Genomic DNA, 14842 nt, shown 5'->3' on the forward strand with positions numbered 1-14842 from the left:
GGAAAATCAGAGAAGAAAGAGTTGCTCTGCATCCCTATAGGACTAAACTAACTAGGGATAACCAATGTAGGATGACCTTACTAACCAAGAGAAATGAAAGCACCTTCACACGCCTGCTTTCTCTTAATGAAAGGCATAACTTCCCAAATTCAAGCCAGTCACTTACTCCTACAGAAAGTATGCAAATGAAAGGACAGGATTGTGCAAATAAAAAGATGGATTTTCCTCTGTGTATCTGTCCTTGTTATAGTTTAATACAACTGCTTGTAGTCCCTTGTCTCAGGAAGGAATCAGAGTCACAAAATTCAGACATAAATTGTCAATATTTCCTAATATAGCTTTTTCCAGAAGTTTTTGTAAAAGTAGAAGTCATAGAGATGTTAAGTTCCAAATAGCACTTAGTCAGGTCATTTTGTCCTAGAGTCATTTACCCATGGGTGGTGGTGGTATGGGGTGTGTGTGTGTGTGTTTCAATGGTGGCGCTATATGTGTGTATGTTTCAGTGTACCTGTATTTGTGTTTCCCTTATTCTCTTCCCTCACATTTCTCCTCATAAGAAATTACTCCTCTCAGTGCTTACCTACCACTCAAGCCATCAAACATGGAGGACTGAACACAATACTTCAACAACGTAACTGTCTTTCTGGGATAGAACATCGGATATACAAGCAATTTTTTTTTTAATACGTTCACATGAAAAGAAAAATAAGCACATGTAGAAGTTAATTATGGAGGTCACAGGAAGTTTCTTTTCTCCTTTGGTTTTTAAATGAAACATACATTTTCACATTAAAAGAAAATTCTGGAAAGATATTGGGATGACCATTAAAAAAGGATATGAACTATGAAAAGCACAAGTAATAAATAATGAACACAAATAAACAGCCTGCCAGTTTGTCAATCTCCAAGCCAAGCGTTATATTCCAGGATTTGAAGTGAATGAGAAGACTGCAGAAACTGATACTGAGCCACACAAAGAAATCTCACCTCATTCCTTTGTGTTCTTAAAACATGGATTTTTGCATGACTAGTGCATCAGATAACTACACTGAAACATCATTTTATTTAATACGACCAATTCTGGAGAAGTGAAAACCTGGAACCACTTAGAAATGTTCCCAGTTCTGGGTTGGGCCTGTTTTCCCTGGAGGTTCTACAAGCCTACTGCCAACATTACTTCCAAGATGTATCAAATAAAACAATGGTATCACTAAATGAAAATATCACTGGATATTGTAGACTACCTTTGGAAAAGTGTCTTATGAAAACATACCTCAATCATTTAATTTGACAAGCCAACTCCATTACTAAAAGTATAGCTGTATCTTTCAACAAATCTTGACTCATACTGGTAGCTTACTTCTTAGTTCCCAAAGAAAGCACTATCACCCACCATGTGCTTACTATGATAGAAAGGTTCCTATCATTGGGTTGGAAGTGGCCTTCTTTCTTAAAATCCAACCTTATTTCTTTCTTAAAGTCTCAATATAGGTGCTTAGGTGGCTCAGTGGGAATATGAATTGTCAGGAGAAGTGTTCAGCTCTAAAGTAAGGGGAGTGAAGACCCCTACCCCAGTCCTATCCTACAGGAATGTGGATATTGGAACCATGGTTCTCATCGATTGGATAGATTCAGTAACAGCTAATGGCCATATATTAAACCGAATCTTCTTTTGTTTTCTTTTTTAGCTTTCCCTGAGAATATTTTTCCATTCCACACTTTCCTCTTACTCCCATATTAAACTGGCGTTAGGTTGGCAAATATCAAGCCAACTTTAGGAAAGGAAGATTTTTCTCAGTGGTTTTCTTGGTCACAACACAGTATATTCACCAGAGATTAAAACAAATACGGGGCTCTGGTCTCCACTGCATCCCTCGGAAATGATCCTCTTTCTACTCACTATGGAAGACAGATTAGACTCCACCAAATGAATTAACAAGGTCATCCAGAGGATAAGAACTCCAACATTAATCAAAAGCATGTACCTATATATATTTAAATTAATCTGAAGGCACAAGTTTCTCCATTAGTGTGTCCGTTTGGACCGTCTTACTAAAAAAGTGCAGGATTTCTGTGGGCAGAAAAAAGAATGATACTTTCAATTGTTCTCATTATAATTACCTCAAAGCGGGGCGTCCTCCAGTTGTCGCGAGAAGTGGCTGTGTTTTTCCGCGGGTCCTCCACAAGCGAGCGTCTTGGGCAACTTGGCTAACTAAAGCAAGAATGAAATTTAATGGAAGGATACAGCTGACTCACAGAGAAGGCCAAGAACCAGTCTTGGAAGAAGACAGGAACTAAGCCAGTTCTGGAGGAGCAGAAACGAGCAGGAGTTCGTGAAGTAAGTCCTTAAAATCACATCTGTTCACCTTATGTGACGGGAAGGAGAGGCGACTTCTGAAGCAGGGTGATTGAAATGGAAATACATTCAAATAAATGGACTCTGGAGCTCCACTTTGTTCTAAATAACCTCTACTGAGGAGGAGTCAAGATGGCGGAGAAGTAGCAGGCTGAGACTACTTCAGCTAGCCGGAGATCAGCTAGATAGCTTATCTAAAGATTGCAAACACCTGAAAATCCATCGGCAGATCGAAGAGAAGAAGAACAGCAATTCTGGAAACAGAAAAACAACGACTTTCTGAAAGGTAGGACCGGTGGAGAAGTGAATCCAAAGCGACGGGAAGCTAGACCCCGGGGGGAGGGGCCGGCTCCCGGCAAGCGGCGGAGCAACGGCACACAAAATCAGGACTTTTAAAAGTCTGTTCTGCTGAGGGACATCGCTCCAGAGGCTAAACCGGGGCAAAGCCCACGCGGGGTCAGCGTGGCCTCAGGTCCCGCAGGGTCACAGAAGGATCGGGGGTGTCTGAGTGTCGCAGAGCTTGCGGGTATTGGACGGGGAAAGCCGGCTACAGAGACAGAGCCGACAGTAAGCTCGCAGCGTGGGGTGACCTTGAACCGGTCGCAGGCTCAGTGAGCTCGGAGCGCGGCCGGAGGTCAGGCAGACGGGAGTAACTGGGCGCGGTTTTCTGAGGGCGCACTGAGGAGTGGGGCCCTGAGCTCTCGGCTCCTCCAGGCCGGAGACCAGGAGGCTGCCATTTGTGTTCCCGTCCTCCGGAACTCTACGGAAAGCGCTCAGGGAACAAAAGCTCCTGAAAGCAAACCCGAGCGGATTACTCACCCCGGCCCCAGGTAAGGGCGGTGTAATTCCACCTGGGGCAAAGACACTTGAGAATCACTACAACAGGCCCCTCCCCCAGAAAATCAACAAGAAATCCAGCCGAGACCAAGTTAACCTACCAAGGAGTGCAGTTTCAATACCAAGGAGAGCAGCAGAATTCCAGAGGAGGAGAAAGCCAAGCACAGAACTCATGGCTTTTTCCCTGTAATTTTTTTTAGTCTTGCAGTTAATTTAATTTTTTTCTTTTTCATTTTTTGTTTTTTTTTCTCGCCTTCGGGTAAAATTTTTTTTTTAACTGTTATCTTTTTCTTTTTTAACGATTTTTTACTAGGTTATCTAATATATATATTTTTTCTTTTTTATGTTTTTCTTAGGTGTTTTCTTTTTTTTAATTATTTTCTTTTCTTTTTTTTTCTTTTTTCATTTTTTTATTCTTTCTTCCTTTTTGAACCTCTTTTTATCCCTTCTCCCCTCTCACGATTTTGGATCTCTTCTAATTTGGTTAAAGCACATTTTCCTGGGGTTGTTGCCACCCTTTTAGTATTTTACTTGTCCCTTCATATACTCTTATCTGGACAAAATGACAAGACGGAAAAATTCAACACAAAAAAAAGAACAAGAGGCAGTACTGAAGGCTAGGGACCTAATCAATACAGACATCGGTAATATGTCAGATCTAGAGTTCAGATTGACAATTCTCAAGGTTCTAGCTGGGCTCAAAAAAGGCATGGAAGATATTAGAGAAACCCTCTCGAGAGATATAAAAGCCCTTTCTGGAGAAATAAAAGAACTAAAATCTAACCAAGTTGAAATCAAAAAAGCTATTAATGAGGTGCAATCAAAAATGGAGGCTCTCACTGCTAGGATAAATGAGGCAGAAGAAAGAATTAGTGATATAGAAGACCAAATGACAGAGAATAAAGAAGCTGAGCAAAAGAGGGACAAACAGCTACTGGACCACGAGGGGAGAATTCGAGAGATAAGTGACACCATAAGATGAAACAACATTAGAATAATTGGGATTCCAGAAGAAGAAGAAAGAGAGAGGGGAGCAGAAGGTATACTGGAGAGAATTATTGGGGAGAATTTCCCCAATATGGCAAAAGGAACGAGCATCAAAATTCAGGAGGTTCAGAGAATGCCCCTCAAAATCAATAAGAATAGGCCCACACCCCGTCACCTAATAGTAAAATTTACAAGTCTCAGTGACAAAGAGAAAATCCTGAAAGCAGCCCGGGAAAAGAAGTCTCTAACATACAATGGTAAAAATATTAGATTGGCAGCTGACTTATCCACAGAGACCTGGCAGGCCAGAAAGAGCTGGCATGATATTTTCAGAGCACTAAACGAGAAAAACATGCAGCCAAGAATACTATATCCAGCTAGGCTATCATTGAAAATAGAAGGAGAGATTAAAAGCTTCCAGGACAAACAAAAACTGAAAGAATTTGAAAACACCAAAACAGCTCTACAGGAAATCTTGAAAGGGGTCCTCTAAGCAAAGAGAGAGCCTACAAGTGGTAGATCAGAAAGGAACAGAGACTATATACAGTAACAGTCACCTTACAGGCAATACAATGGCCCTAAATTCATATCTCTCAATAGTTACCCTGAATGTTAATGGGCTAAATGCCCCTGTCAAAAGACACAGGCTATCAGAATGGATAAAAAAACAAAACCCATCTATATGTTGCCTCCAAGAAACTCATTTTAAGCCCGAAGACACCTCCAGATTTAAAGTGAGGGGGTGGAAAAGAATTTACCATGCTAATGGACATCAGAAGAAAGCAGGAGTGGCAATCCTTATATCAGATCAATTAGATTTTAAGCCAAAAACTATAATAAGAGATGAGGAAGGACACTATATCATACTCAAAGGGTCTGTCCAACAAGAAGATTTAACAATTTTAAATATCTATGCCCCCAACGTGGGAGCAGCCAACTATATAAACCAATTAATAACAAAATCAAAGAAACACATCAACAATAATACAATAATAGTAGGGGACTTTAACACTCCCCTCACTGAAATGGACAGATCATCCAAGCAAAAGATCAGCAAGGAAATAAAGGCCTTAAACGACACACTGGACCAGATGGACATCACAGATATATTCAGAACATTTCATCCCAAAGCAACAGAATACACATTCTTCTCTAGTGCACATGGAACATTCTCCAGAATAGATCACATCCTCGGTCCTAAATCAGGACTCAACCGGTATCAAAAGATTGGGATCATTCCCTGCATATTTTCAGACCACAATGCTCTAAAGCTAGAACTCAACCACAAAAGGAAGTTTGAAAAGAACCCAAATACATGGAGACTAAACAGCATCCTTCTAAAGAATGAATGGGTCAACCGGGAAATTAAAAAAGAATTGAAAAAAATCATGGAAACATATGATAATGAAACTACAACGGTTCAAAATCTGTGGGACACAACAAAGGCAGTCCTGAGAGGAAAATATATAGCGGTACAAGCCTTTCTCAAGAAACAAGAAAGGTCTCAGGTACACAACCTAACCCTAAAGGAGCTGGAGAAAGAACAAGAAAGAAACCCTAAGCCCAGCAGGAGAAGAGAAATCATAAAGATCAGAGCAGAAATCAATGAAATAGAAACCAAAAAAATAATAGAACAAATCAACGAAACTAGGAGCTGGTTCTTTGAAAGAATTAATAAAATTGATAAACCCCTGGCCCGACTTATCAAATAGAAAAGAGAAAGGACCCAAATAAATAAAATCATGAATGAAAGAGGAGAGATCACAGCTAACACCAAAGAAATACAAACTATTATAAGAACATACTATGAGCAACTCTACGCCAATAAATTTGACAATCTGGAAGAAATGGATGCATTCCTAGAGACATATAAACTACCACAACTGAACCAGGAAGAAATAGAAAGCCTGAACAGACCCATAACCAGTAAGGAGATTGAAACAGTCATTAAAAATCTCCAAACAAACAAAAGCCCAGGGCCAGATGGCTTCCCGGGGGAATTCTACCAAACATTTAAAGAAGAACTAATTCCTATTCTCCTGAAACTGTTCCAAAAGTAGAAATGGAAGGAAAACTTCCAAACTCATTTTATGAGGCCAGCATCACCTTGATCCCAAAACCAGACAAGGATCCCACCAAAAAAGAGAGGTATAGACCAATATCCTCGATGAACACAGATGCGAAATTACTCAACAAAATACTAGCCAATAGGATTCAACAGTACATTAAAAAGATTATTCACCACGACCAAGTGGGATTTATTCCAGGGCTGCAAGGTTGGTTCAACATCCGCAAATCAGTCAATGTGATACAACACATCAATAAAAGTAAGAACAAGAACCATATGATACTCTCAATAGATGCTGAAAAAGCATTTGACAAAGTACAGCATCCCTTCCTGATCAAAACTCTTCAAAGTGTAGGGATAGAGGGCACATACCTCAATATCATCAAAGCCATCTATGAAAAACCCACCGCAAATATCATTCTCAATGGAGAAAAACTGAAAGCTTTTCCGCTAAGGTCAGGAACACGGCAGGGATGTCCATTATCACCACTGCTATTCAACATAGTACTAGAGGTCCTAGCCTCAGCAATCAGACAACAAAAGGAAATTAAAGGCATCCAAATCGGCAAAGAAGAAGTCAAATTGTCACTCTTCGCAGATGATATGATACTCTATGTGGAAAACCCAAAAGACTCCACTCCAAAACTGCTAGAACTTATACAGGAATTCAGTAAAGTGTCAGGATATAAAATAAATGCACAGAAATCAGTTGCATTTCTCTACACCAACAGCAAGACAGAAGAAAGAGAAATTAAGGAGTCAATCCCATTTACAATTGCATCCAAAACCATAAGATACCTAGGAATAAACCTAACCAAAGAGACACAGAATCTATACTCAGAAAACTATAAAGTACTCATGAAAGAAATTGAGGAAGACACAAAGAAATGGAAAAATGTTCCATGCTCCTGGATTGGAAGAATAAATATTGTGAAAATGTCTATGCTACCTAAAGCAATCTACACATTTAATGCAATTCCTATCAAAGTGCCATCCATCTTTTTCAAAGAAATGGAACAAATAATGCTAAAATTTATATGGAACCAGAAAAGAGCTCGAATAGCCAAAGGGATATTGAAAAAGAAAGCCAACGTTGGTGGCATCACAATTCCGGACTTCAAGCTCTATTACAAAGCTGTCATCATCAAGACAGCATGGTACTGGCACAAAAACAGACACATAGATCAATGGAACAGAATAGAGAGCCCAGAAATAGACCCTCAACTCTATGGTCAACTAATCTTCGACAAACCAGGAAAGAATGTCCAATGGAAAAAAGACAGCCTCTTCAATAAATGGTGCTGGGAAAATTGGTCAGCCACATGCAGAAAAATGAAATTGGACCATTTCCTTACACCACACACAAAAATAGACTCAAAATGGATGAAGGACCTCAATGTGCAAAAGGAATCCATCAAAATCCTTGAGGAGAACACAGGCAGCAACCTCTTCGACCTCTACTACAGGAACATCTTCCTAGGAACAACGCAAAAGGCAAGAGAAGCAAGGGAAAAAATGAACTATTGGGATTTCATCAAGATCAAAAGCTTTTGCACAGCAAAGGAAACAGTTAACAAAATCAAAAGACAACTGACAGAATGGGAGAAGATATTTGCAAACGACATATCAGATAAAGGACTAGTGTCCAGAGTCTATAAAGAACTTAGCAAACTCAACACCCAAAGAACAAATAATCCAATCAAGAAATGGGCAGAGGACATGAACATACATTTCTGCAAAGAAGACATCCATATGGCCAACAGACACATGAAAAAGTGTTCCATATCACTCGGCATCAGGGAAATACAAATCAAAACCACAATGAGATACCACCTCACACCAGTCAGAATGGCTAAAATCAACAAGTCAGGAAATGGACAGATGCTGGCGAGGATGCGGAGAAAGGGGAACCCTCCTACACTGTTGGTGGGAATGCAAGCTGGTGCAGCCACTCTGGAAAACAGCATGGAGGTTCCTCAAAATGTTGAAAATAGAACTGCCCTATGACCCAGCAATTGCACTATTGGGTATTTACCCTAAAGATACAAACGTAGTGATCCAAAGGGGCACGTGCACCCGAATGTTTATAGCAGCAATGTCCACAATAGCCAAACTATGGAAAGAACCTAGATGTCCATCAACAGATGAATGGATCAAGAAGATGTGGTATATATACACAATGGAATACTATGCAGCCATCAAAAGAAATGAAATCTTGCCATTTGCGACAACATGGATGGAACTAGAGGGTATCATGCTTAGTGAAATAAGTCAAGCAGAGAAAGACAACTATCATATGATCTCCCTGATATGAGGAAGTGGTGATGCAACATGGGGGCTTAAGTGGGTAGGAGAAGAATAAATGAAACAAGATGGGATTGGGAGGGAGACAAACCATGCGTGACTCTTAATCTCACAGAACAAACTGAGGGTTGTTGGGGGAAGGGGGTTTGGGAGAAGGGGGTGGGATTATGAACATTGGGGAGGGTATGTGCTTTGGTGAGCACTGTGAAGTGTGTAAACCTGGTGATTCACAGACCTGTACCCCTGGGGATAAAAATATATGTTTATAAAAAATAAAAAATTAATTAAAAAAAAAATAAAAAAATAAATATAAATAAAACATGAAAAATTTCTAAAAAAAAAAATAATAATAATTACCTCAAAGCTTGCCCAAGAAAGCATAAAAATAACTGACTTCACAAACACATTTCGTTTTGAGGTTGACATAGTTTTCTGAGGCAAAAAGGCTCAAAACGTGTCTATTATTCAAACTTGTGTCAAATAGACAAGATACGATTCTTTTTTTTTTTAAGATTTTATTTATTTGATAGACAAAGATCACAAGTAGGCAGAGAGGCAGGCAGAGAGAGAAGAACAAGATCCGATTCTTAACACAATGACCAAAAATTACTCAAATACCATCTCTAAGCAGATTCACTGTCTGGGAACATTGGTATTTGGTCAGTTCTTCTGGAAACCTCCAGCCATCAATTACTGAGCTACAGACAAGACAAATGAGTTGGGGCGGTGCAGGGGAGGTGTGGGAGGTGCCCAGGAATTCTACAGAAAACTGGCCTTTAATATTGAATCAACCACCATTTCACCCAAGTGTGGGGCTGGAGACATGATGTTATCTCATCTGTTCCTTACTGTAACCCTGACAAGGCTGGATTTTCATCTTTACTTTGCAAGTGATAACAGCCGTCTTGACAGATCCTGGAGAGTTGATACAAGTCACGTGGCTACTAAGGACCGCCACTGGAGTTCAAACCAGGGACTGTTTGCTACAAAGCCCATCATCTTTTGACTTCACCGCCCTTTAATCAGGTCAGCCAGTGTTCACTAAGGGTTTATTTTTCACTGAGCTCTTAAATATCGACTTGACTTAGGGGAAAAAAGACACTTTTGTGGACAGTCTCTTCCTTTATGACAGCAGCACTTAGACTCCGATCACCCTCTTGATATATTACTTACTAGCTAACAACTAATACATGATTTGTTCTAAGAAGTAATTCTGTACCCGAAGAGTGGGTGTTGCCTTCTTTAAAGTTATCAAGATGAGTCCGTCAAATGCAGTGGATGCTTTGAGGGCATGCCAAAGCTTTGGAATCTGTCAGCAAATGAAGATAAACGAAGACAATAGTGGGTACCCTCGATTTTGTGGACAAAGTCACAGACACAGACATGTTCAGGATTCCGTGGCTTCCAAAGCCCTAGGGACGTTCAGAAATGATGCCCGGTCTCCTGAGTCAGAAAGAGTGTGGCCAAGTTCCACTCTAGAGGAAGGTGGGGAGAAAACTGGGTTGCCATCCTCTGTTCTCTTTGCGAGATGGTATATGAAGTATATGCTGGGAGTGAAGGATGTGAGACAAAGATGGGGAGACAGAAAGTAGTAGAGGTTAAATGGGTTTGGATTCACTGTCTTGGAGGATGGAGGAGAGAACCAACAGGTGACAGGGTGACGAGAATGCAAGATTCACGAGGCCCAGGAGTTTTTCTCCCTTGTGTCTTCTTGGTGTTTGCACATAGTAGATGCTCAATTAATATTTGTGGAATAAGCAACCGTGGAAGAAATAAAGCTTGAACCAGCTTTATAAATGGCAGTATCTACAATATCATTTTGGAAACAAGTTAAATTCTATTAGGAGTATTTCAACAAAATCAGCAACATCTTAGCAGTATTTCAATGAAAATTGGCAACATCTCATGCCATATCATCTCTCTCTCTCTCTCCAGTTCCTCTTAATGCAAACCAAAGAGTCTTCATGCCGCTGAGGTCTGGACAAAATGAGTATTAAGGGTGAATCAGATGTATAAAGATTAGCCTGATGATTACCTATATAAGACGGTTACAGGCTTTGCCTTGGTGATGGCGAAGGGGTTTGTGAGTGCTGTGAAATGAATGTACGTAGATGAGTCCGAAGTCCTGTGGGAACACAGCCAGCCATTCAGCAGGTGCTGGCCTGACTCTCACTTTTCTTCTCTAAGGGCCAAAATTTCTCAGATGATGCATCGGACCCATTCCCTTTCCCCTCATTTCAGAGTTTCTTGTTGCTCTCTCTGTGTTTTCTTCTTTTTTTTTTTTTTTAAGATTTTATTTATTTATTTGACAGACAGAGATTACAAGTAGGCAGTGAAGCAGGCAGAGAGAGACAGGAAGCAGGCTGAGAGAGACAGAGAGACAGGAATCTCATTGCTTTGCTGGAGATTCTTAACTTTTGTAGGAAGCTCTAGTACTCACCTGGCCTAGAGACGTTGCACTCTGATGACTTCAGGCCTTGAGGTCTACCTTCTCCTTGGCCCTCCATCTCATCAAATTTCCTGACTCCCACTCCCTTAAGGCACCAGCTCCTGTGTGTTCAGCTCTTCCTTCTACCAGGGAAAGTAAGAAAAAGGGGAAACAGCCATGTGGTGTATTAGCCAAGTTTAAGCCTTCATATTTTATTTGCAAAACTGACAAAACACTTTATAATCCCCATGTAAAAGCCAAGTTTAAAGCAAAGACTTATTAAATCTGTATAAAATACACAAATGAGTAAATTATTGCTAATGGCATGACTTTTTGCACTCTTCTTCAAAGCTAAACCATGAAATTATTTTCATTTTAAACAACAAATTCGTTTTTTTGCGTGATTCAAGACACCGCACTAATCCATTTCAGGTTTTTAGTATAATACAGATTTGTCTACATTTGTAAACAAAAGACTGAGCTGCAAGAAGAAAGAGAAAAGCTAGGCCTGCGTTTCAGGGTAACATGCAAAAACCATTACACCAGAATTCATTTTAAACAAGTTTCTGCTAGACAGTATGCACTGAGTGTGATTACTAGGTCTAGGAACCCATTATGAAACAAATAAAAGTTAAACACTGCCCTGGAAAATTGATACAAGTGAGTTGAAATCATTTATCTAATGAACAACAAATAGAGCTCCTTTTGGCAAGAAGAGTAGGGGAGAGCATGTTATCCCAAGGATGTAGATGAGAACAAGTTATGTTAAGAATAGTAATAGGTACGGGGCACCTGGTGGCTCAGTCGTCTGTCTTTGGGTCAGGTCATGATCCCAGGGTCCTGGGATCCAGCCCCGCATTGGGCTCCCTGCTCAGCGGGAAGCCTGCTTCTCTCTCTTCTGCTTCCCCTGCTTGTGTTCCCTCTCTCTCCGTGTCTCTTGCTGTCAAATAAATAAATAAAATCGTTAGAAAAAAAAAAGTAATAGGTACAGAGATGGGATTTTACACAATTATTTAGTGTGCTAGATTTATATTACATCCATTTAGGTCCACTGGAACTGAATCTCAGAAACTCCCTTGGCCTGGGTAGCTTGTGGTTGGTAGGAAGTATCAGCCACACTCTTTCTGCATGCCGAAGGGGAAAGCAGGCAGTGAGGTCCCTGGTAGCTTATACACATTATACACATTGTTGCTACTCACCTTGGGGTAGCATCTCTTCCCCAGTTCCTGTACCTCCTGTGAAACCCTCATTTGGCTTCTCTGCCTCCTGGGCTAGGTGCAGATTGAGTTCCATGATGAACGGCACTAGCTTCCCCAGCAGGATACCCCCATTCCCCAAGTGGCAGGTGTAAAGCCAGAGAGAGACTCCCATGATTTTAAGAGCCTGCGCTCACGGCCTCTAGTCAGCCTGGCAGGTTCCGTTTGAGCTCTTCCCCTCACACCTATCCTTCTTCTCCACTCCTCGCCCTGTGGAGGTCTGGCTCTGCCCCCAGATCCAGGAGGAAACAACTCACGTAAGACTATAACCATGTCCTATTATAGATCCCTATTTGGATATTAATGTATAATTCAGAGATGGCGTGTTTCTCTGCTCATACTCTGACTAAAACACAGGGAGACATTATTAGTGTGGGGAAGCATGGGGAAGATAATTGAATAAGTCATCTGTAATTTTTCAGAAGAAACCCAATGACTTTGACTAAAGCTAGTATTGCCGTAAAGTTCTCCATGATGCTCAACAAAGGTAAATCAATGCAGTTTAAGACCTTCGGTATCTTCATATAACTTTATCCATGCTATTAAAGTTGTTACACGCTTTTAAATCGTACACAATAGTTCATATTTATGAATATTTATAGCTAATGTTTCAAATGTATTCAGTGTTTGACATTATCTAGGTGATACCGCCATTCTTAGTAGCTGATGTTCAGTATCTAAGATTTTGCTTTGTGTACCACTTTTGATGTGAATTTTTATTAGTAACCTGATTTTTTTCTCAAAAGAATTCTGAGAGGTCAGAAAAGAGCCAGTAAAGAGTGGGGATTTGGCATGCAAGGAAAGGACAAACGTTGCTAAACCCCAGGCTGCCACATCTGCACCTTCTAATTTCAATTAATTTTCACAAAACCTTTAAAGATTTTTTTTTAATTATTTGACAGAGATCACAAGTAGGCAGAGAGGCCAGCAGAGAGGGAGGAAGGGAAGCAGGCTCCCTGCTGAGCTGGGAACCTGACGCAGGGCTCAATCCCAGGACCCTGGAACAATGACCTGAGCTGAAGGCAGAGGCTTAACCCACTGAGCCACCTAGGCGACCCACAAAACCTTTATGGTTGTTTTCTTCCTTCTATTTTTCAGCTAGGGACTGAGAACCAGAGGATAAAATGTCCTGTTCACCATCTTACATCAGACAAAAACCTGTTTTTTCCTTAAAAGTGAGTGAAACCATAATCATACCAATGGGAAAAGTATAACAACCTTGAGAAAGTGCAATGACCTTGAGAACCAGAAAATGTGGAGGTGCTATGCACTAAGAAAAATAAGAAGATGAGAAGCAACCGGACCCTATAACAAGGATTCAGTGTCTGACACCTGGGCACAGCCATAAACAATGGTGATAAAAATTTTTATCTCCTGATAAGAAACACTTTGCTGGTAGTAAACTCTTTACAGTAATATTTAATACATATGAACGCTGTTACATTTTTAATATGTAAAAATGAATAAAATGGGAAAACATTACCCAAGCAAGAATCAAACACTAGACCACAAAACTTCCAAGTATCATCTCATGACTAGGGAGGAAGTATGTATTTTAATGAAAGAAATCCCCAACGTATACTACCTAGAATTCTCATTTCAGCAATTGTCCCTTCAATATTGAGACCCTTTGTCTATTCCAGAGGGGTAATGACAGAGAGAATTTTACCTGAAATCCCCACAGGTTCCCAGTTCTCATGGTCACTTCCTTCTCAAATTTCTTTGTTACTAATCAATGGCACCTCATGAGGATCTCTGAGAAAGCTGAACTAAAGGAGCCGTTTCCCAATGGTTGTAACATTAAATGGAACACGAAGGTAAGTTACACTTTATACCATAGTCAAGTCACAGAATTCTAACTGCATTTAAGAATGATTTCCTATCTTTCACAAATGAGTTAACTGAAAATCAGAGAAGTGAAGCTTTATTAATTAAATTTGAAAGTGAGTTCAGGTTTCTGGATGCATTAAACTGACACAATTCTGTGAGTGAATAATTAAAAAAAAATTACAAATACAAAATTACATATGGGTGTGGCTCGTGAAAATGTGGGTTTAACATTCTAACCAGAACGGAATGAGGTAAAATCCAACTTGAAAAGGCAAAAGCCAAGTCACTGTTGAAAAACCCAGTCCCTGGAAGTGCAGGGAAGCAGAGGGTCCTCAGGAAGAACCAGAACTAGAGACATGAACCTCACTGGATTGTTTCCACCTCTGTTTCTCTCTGCAAGTTGGCTTTATTCCCTCTCACTGTAAACCAGATCTCTTCAGAAGCAGGAAAATATGGCCGCTGATAGTTCTTAAGTTATATGTCATAGAGTTTAACCACTGAGATGCTGAGATGCTCTCTGGGCCAAACCAAGTCTAGGGAAGGACTTTAACTGGTCTGGTTGTGTCCAAATTAACTGCTGTCAGTGGCATTGGGTCTTCTAAAAACAGGAGAGAAACCATGAGCACACTGTCAGCATAGAAAAGGATCTGTGCCAAGAAGAATCTGGAAAGACAAAACAATCCTCCATAAATCATTTGCTCAATGCTGAATAGCTAATATGTGGTATACTCAGAATCATAAACTAAGAGTTCATTTCAGCCCAATTTTTTTTTCTC

The 14842-nt window shown here is 40.3% G+C and overlaps 1 long non-coding RNA gene across 10 annotated transcripts in view; it reads right to left on the bottom strand.

Moving 5' to 3' along the window:
- The window catches only part of LOC309860174, a 274988-nt gene that overhangs the window by 36201 nt on the left and 223945 nt on the right, over positions 1–14842 (bottom strand). For all 10 annotated transcript variants that reach the window (XR_014309208.1, XR_014309209.1, XR_014309210.1 and 7 more), the window contains 2 exons: positions 11773–11920; positions 10993–11123 (listed from right to left, as the gene is read on the bottom strand). This is a non-coding gene — a long non-coding RNA (uncharacterized lncRNA). The remainder of the gene's footprint in view (positions 1–10992; positions 11124–11772; positions 11921–14842) is intronic.

This window comes from Mustela nivalis (genome assembly GCF_964662115.1).
Source record: "Mustela nivalis genome assembly, chromosome: 2".
In the NCBI taxonomy this organism is placed as follows: Eukaryota; Metazoa; Chordata; class Mammalia; order Carnivora; family Mustelidae; genus Mustela; species Mustela nivalis.